Genomic DNA, 7,491 nt, shown 5'->3' on the forward strand with positions numbered 1-7,491 from the left:
TGAAAACTCTGGATGTGAACTTTGTTCTCATATAGTATTAATCAAAATCTGACACATACCTAAAATATCAGGATCCCTCAAACACGCTGGTATTTCCATCCATTCACAAAGTTTATCCTGTATTTTTTTTGTTTTTTGACTGCTAAATGATAGCACTTGATCTAGTTTAATGCACTTGAGCACTATAACTCATGTTCTGTTGGTGATTTTACATGCAGCTAGAGTATTTTTTAAAGAATTACTTTGATATAAATCTAGATGGCAGTAGGTCAGATAATTGTTATAAAATATAAAAGTGAAAATCAGCACTTGTGAAAATGTAAACATTACAACAAAATATCTGACTGTACTCAAAATCGGGAAGATAAATGAAAAAAAACATCACATTGGACTTCAATAGCCCAATATTTCTCTAAGAAATATGAAATTCACTTGTACAAGAATATGCACAAGGTAAAATTCATATGTTGCTAAGTTCAAAGCAATAGGGAATAAACAATATTATCAATACAATGACTACATGCCAATTTTGGACTCTAGGAGGACCTATTTAACTCAATTTAATGCAAATTCTCATAGAAATATGTTTACTTAACAATTAACTTGTCCATTTCTTGAAAGTCTAGTTCAATATCGTTATTTGAAGCCTTGAATTCCTCTTCCATATGACCTCTCACAGAGTGAGAATCTGTCAGTTTCACAAGTAGTATCAATATGTGTTAATTGTATACAAAAAGCATCACTACACCACTTTCATTTTTACACTTTGCACTTTTTTGCTATACCTTGGCCAGAATCAGTAATGTCCTTGATTTAGTAAGAAACTTTTCTTTCTCATGGTATAAAACATGTTCTTTTCTAAGTGAAAATTAGCAATAAAATTTTCACTTTTATATTTCATAATGATTATCTGACCTACCCCCATCGAGTTTTATATCAAAATAAAGCTAAAACATTCATCTACATGCATATAATTTTAAAGAAAACCTGAGTTATGGCACTTGAATGGATTGAACATTGAATTAGAACACGGGGTATCATTCATCAGGCAAAAGAAAAAGAAGAGGAAAACTTTGTATATGCATGGAAATACCAAGGTGTTTGAGGGATTGTGACATGATATGAGAAGAAAGTTCACATCCAAAGCTTTCAAATTATATGTCATTTGCCATGGAAAAAATTAACTTTGAATTGAAAACGATGAAGCAAAAAATGTGTTTTGTGTCCAAACCGTGCTTGTCTCTATTGGATGTTGCTCTATAATGATACCGACATACACCCACACCTGCACCTATATAATATATGTATTTTTTATAGGTTTAATCTTTTTCTTGTCAGCCTGCAAATTAATTCATGTTATATATATATATTTATAAGGTTTAAAGTTTAGTTGGTGTCAAAAGAGTCTCTTGGTCATAAGTCGTCAGTGTAATTGTAAATCAATAGTCCAACTATGGTAACATTTTCATTGTAAATGGAAATTGCTGCACTTATTTTTTTTTTCACAACATCATAAGCGGAAAGTGTAACATCTCGAAAGAGCTGTTCTTCACTCCTGCTCCAGAGCAGGGGCTGTGGGGTCACTCCAAAAAGCTCTATCTATGACGATTTCATCTGAATCGAAGGAGAGGGGCTTTCTCCGTCCGGGTTGCGGGTCCGCAGAATAAGCTGCCGGACGAGATAGTGAAAATGCCGACGACCGCTTGGTTCAAAGTCTCTCTCTTGACCAGAAATGGCCTGAACTCTTTGTATGACCACCCTCCCTGTACATAACTCCCTGTCCCCCTACATGGCCTTGCTTTTGCTTTTTGAGCCAATAAAAATTGAATTGAATTGAAAAAAATTATGATACTAGAATGACATTGTTTCTGAGTTCCTTTTTCATAATAGACTAATTGTGAATAAATTTCCTTGCTATTGTAGCATGCATATACTATCATTTTCATTTATTACAACATATATGACAGACTTCTTTCGATGATGTATCAATAATATACTAAAGCTGATTTAATCAAATGTGTCCTTCTCTCAAATTGTTAGAAACCAATATCATTAGAAAAAAAAATGCATTCACCATTTATAGCACATTCATGTGCAAGCAAACAAGGAACAGTGCTGCTGGGGGGCTTAGTCTTGGAGAACAACTCCTTAGAGACTTGTGTTAAAAACACAACATGCTCCAAATGTTGTTAATGGATTGACTGTCAGACATTGGTGTTTCAGTGTAATTTTTCCATCTTTAGTAAAAGATACCACTGTGGTGTCCCTATGAACTAATAGAACTTTTAACACGCAACTGAAAAATAACTGAAAACATTATGTAATTTAAATTAAATGATGTGTTGAATTACATTCACTTTATATGAAGGCGGTGAGCTGGCAGAAACGTTAGCACACCGGGCGAAATGCATAGCCGTATTTCGTCTGCCGTTACGTTCTGGGTTCAAATTCCGCCGAGGTCGACTTTGCCTCTCATCCTTTTGGGGTTGATAAATTAAGTACCAGTTACACGCTGGGGTCGATGTAATCGACTTAATCCGTTTGTCTGTCTTTGTTTGTCCCCTCTGTGTTTAGCCCCTTGTGGGTAGTAAAGAAATATATATTCACTTTATATTAAGAAGAAATTATTTCAAATCAACATGTAAAATTCCATCACTCCTGCTACGACGCCACCAAAATTGACTTCTTTTAAATATACAGGAAAATATTCTCTATTATTACAATAAACCTCTTACCCACATCTTAAATTAAAACCAGACAATAGCAGAAGTATAATCCATAAAAATTAATAGCCATTATTTATTTTTAGCTGGTACTGATTATTATTATTATTATTATTATTATTTTTTTTTCCTTCTTTCTTCAAATTTTCTTCCGTTTCTCACCTAGTGTTTTCCGTACACCTAGGGCAGAGAAGCTAATTGTATGCATTCCCATTATTATTATTATTATTATTATTACTATTAGCAGCAGCACCAGCAGTATAAATAGTACTTGATTCATAAATATATTTCAAATGTCAAAGTGTTGATTAATCCAAATATAAGATTTCACATGTTTGTCCTTAAAGGGCCAGTCACAAATGAAGACCCTAAAGTCAAAAGACTTGGGAAAAGAAAGAAAAAACAAACAAACAAAACAAACACATATGCTCCTTAATTTATAATGCAAGTTACATTATTCTGCAATAATGTATTCAGGACTATTTAAATTGCGTTCTCTATTACCTTACAAGGAAGTTGCTGAAGAATGAAAACTAATACTGAGTGCAATGAAATGAAATAAAAGAAAATGCTTAATTCAAACAAATAGTTTTCTTAAAGAGAAATAAGTTTCAGTAGAGGTTATATTATTGCCTGTTGAATATTGCTTTATTGATTACATTTTCATCTTTTAGATCAAGAATAACACCATAATTCTATTGCACATTTTATTTACCTTTATATTTTACAATTATTTATTTATGCTTTATTATATTTTATGAGCTATTTTATTAATAATACATGTTACTATTAAGAATAGCCCATGCTACTGAACATTTAATTCCCCATAGCTACTCAATCATCCCAAATCATTTTAAATTCATCCAAACAACACAAATCATGTAAGAAAATTAAGAAATATGACATCTGGCAGGATTGGGAAAAAAAAAGAAAGAAAAAAAAAGGGTACAAAGATATTCAATCTTCTGTTATACTTGAAAAGTTGACTAGATAAATACAAAAACAATCTAAATCCAGTAATTTGCAAATATTTATTTTATTGACACTTGATGAATAAAAAATAAACCAGCATTAGAAGAATAAAACTAAATGCTGCAATGATTTTAGTCATATATTTTGTTGTCTCAGCCATCTCCCCAGTCACTTCCCCAAAGAGAAATGTTTCTGTAAAGTTATTAAAAGTAAAATTTAGTTTATAGGAGGGAAAATACATGAAGTGAAAGTACAGTACTTCAACTATATAGTTTTGAGTTCAAACCTAATGACTATAGCCTGACAAGGTCTATAATTGCTTGTCTCATGATGTCAACTGGTTCCTTCAGAGTTAAGTGGCTAGTGATAACAAGAGCATCCATCTGTAAAGATATTTTCTATAATAATTCTTCTTACCTATCAATGGAAAAGTATGGATGTACAACAGTAAAATATATAAGTGAACTTAAATTTATAAATAAACAGGTGGTTGAAAATAAACTGTACACATGAGAATGAAAGAGTAAAAAAAAAAAAAATGATTGATTTTACAAAATGTGAGAATATTTGTGGTAAAAAAAAAAGGAAGATAACATATAAATTATAATTATAAATAAAGAATATTGTTTGGCATGGTTGAGAATACAAACATCAGAAGTTTTTATTTAAAGATAGCAAAAATCAATAACAAATTTGTACTTGTAGTTCAATAAGCATACATTGTGAAGTCTAGTGTAAAGTGTAAAAGCATGTTTCTATTTTTTACCCACTTGAACAAAATCTATTACTTTTACTGTTAGATGGGTTGATGTGTTTAGGATGACTGAATGATAATACACTAATTAACACTTGCAAAGAATTATAGAGAAATGCAATTCTAATATAGGAATATGGAACAGTTTTAAATATTTAAGATAGACAGTAAAAATTAGGAGGTTAAGATAATGTAGAAGTTTCAAGAATAGCCTCAGGTAATGGGGTACAGAAAATCTAAAGAAATAAAGATGAAGAACATAGATTCAGAAGATATATATCTTCTGATAGTTTTCAGTCAAGATTTGATGAACTTTCTACATTTTGCCAGCTGAAATATATCAGCCTTCTGTCCAAATCTGCAGTCTGATAAGAATATGTGTGTGTGTGTGTGTGTGTGTAGACACGCATACATGCATATATGTCCTCTCTCTCTCTCTCGGAGAGGCACAAGCAGCTATACGCACATATACACACACGGCAGTAACTTCCGCCTACCGAATTCAATCACAAAGCTTCGGTCGGCCTGGGGCTATAGCAGAAGACACTTGCCCAAAGTGCCACACGGTGGGACTGAACCCGAAACCATGTAGCTTGGAAGCAAGCTCCCTAACCACACAGCCATGCCTGCGCCTACGAAAAATGCATGTACATATGCGCACATACATTTTTCGTAGGCGTGGGCATGGCTGTGTGGTTAGGGAGCTTGCTTCTAAGCTATATGGTTTCAGGTTCAGTCCCACCGCGTGGCAATACTTATATATGTGTGTACATATATATATATATATATATATATATATATACATATATACACACATGCATGTGCATGCACACACACACATATTCTTATCAGGCTGCAGGTTTGGACAGAAAGCAGATATATTTCAGCTGGCAAAATGTAGAAAGTTTATAAAATCTTGGCTGTAAATTATCTATGGATCTTGAAATTCAAGCTGAAATAAGCTTGAAAATTTGGATAATGTCTTTGAATGCAATTGTTCTGGACCAAATATACATTCACCATTTACAACAGAGCTGCTTAAAAGCTTCAAGTGCTTATAAAATTCTGCAAACAATCTGAATAAAAATGGAATGACCACTATTTTCAAAGCACAAGAATAAAATATCGTAGTCTAAAATAGTCTATTCTGGATGAATAACTTTCATAATGTCTCTCTTGAGAAAATAGTCAAAGTAAAATTCTAAGAATCACTGCAGTTGATAAAACTAAAGCTGTTAAAAAATTTGCTATTAGAATTTACATCACAAGAGATAAGTTGCTGCATCTACAGTGCTTTACATAATGTATACTAGGCAACTCTTCTGACCTTTGAGGTATGCTGTGAAAAACAAAGCATTACAAGATATTTTTGCATTCACCAATTGGGATCTACAAGAATCTCATGGAAACTCTAGTTGGAATTATCCTGATTTGGGAAAGAGAGGGCATGTCTTTGGATTTTAATTTATCATTTTAACCTAGATATTTCATATACTTGAATACTGCCAGACTGATTCAATAAAAATATTTCTAAATATATTTCCATTAATGAGAGAGAAAGAATTCATATTGTTCTTGACACAGACATCATTGGTATATGATGTAGTAACATCCTTTTACAAACAGCAAATCCTAGAAAAGGTAGAACTGACAATTGTTCTTATTGCAAAATTACTTTCAATTTGTTCATTCATTTTTGTGTCTGTTTTTTTGGGTTTTTTTTCATGCTATCACAAGTTAGATGAATATATTATTGAGGTATGTCTTATAGCTGGGTGCCTTCCCTGTTGCTAATATTTTATGTTTTTCAAGTAAGAGATCCATATGCTCTTATTCCATATGCTTTTGAATACACAAAGCGAATGGATGACCTATTGTGACAACAGCATCACTGCTCTTAAACCACAACTTTTATATAAGTGAATGCAAACATAAACAAACAATGCACATGCAAACACATACGTTCACTCACACAAGCACATGAATGTATGTATGTATTATGTATGTATTCACATTCACACACATACATAATGGGTTTCTTTCAATTTATCAAATCCACTTACAAGGTTTTGGTCACCCCAGGACTAAAGTTGAAGACACCCAAGGTGCTGTGTCAGTGGAATGGAGGCTAAAACTATATGCAAACTTCTTAACCACACAGCAACCCTGCACTTTTTAGTGACTGTTATATTTTACATTCAAAATCAGTAATTAGAGCTTTAACCATTTGAGTTTTTGTTTATCTTCAGAAAATTAAGAGTGTCATTACAAGTTACCTTCGTTATCTAGTAGTTTATTTTGCAATAATACAGTTTCAATCCCTCTAAGCTGCACCATGGGTAAGTCTACTATCAAACCCTCAAGTTGAAACCATCATGACTGAAATTTAGTAGAGAGAAACTGTGTGGGAGTTCATCACAGGGGCTATTCCAATTCTTGAGTGGTAGATTCAAACCATTGCCAAATTCAACACCATGTCCTGGAACGTGAATGCTTTTAACAGTGTCCTCTTTGTTGCTAGCATTCAGGCCAGGTCCTCAGTGTTAGTATATTCTTTTACCTTCCTCCCCAAGTCTTGCAGGACCTGAAAGTGTCATAGGTACTGATCTTACTTACCTAAGGAACAATAGAAAAATTAATAAAATAAAAAATAGTTTCATAAACTAAATTGTTTATTGACCACCTTGATACTGAACTGTTCATAGTCTTTACTGGTTCAAAATTTAATAGGTTTCAAATCTTTTTCAGTTGTTTGCTTAATCAAACATGTAGGGTAGGTTTGGTGGGTTTATGTGTGTATGTCTGAGTGTGCATGCCTACACAGGCAACTGTATAATATTAAAGATAGGAAAAGAATCCTAATGAAAATCATTAAGCAAAATATGATTCATAGAGTCAATGCTTAATTCAATCAATAAAAGAAAAGTAAAAATATCTAAAAATAAAATTAAATTAAAATTTTTAAATCTGCATTTACTTACTACAAAGAAATTTGCATAATATCAGATATTTGAAATAATGTGCTAAATATAATTTATCAAT

The sequence above is a fragment of the Octopus sinensis genome, linkage group LG20 (genome assembly GCF_006345805.1).
Source record: "Octopus sinensis linkage group LG20, ASM634580v1, whole genome shotgun sequence".
In the NCBI taxonomy this organism is placed as follows: domain Eukaryota; kingdom Metazoa; phylum Mollusca; class Cephalopoda; order Octopoda; family Octopodidae; genus Octopus; species Octopus sinensis.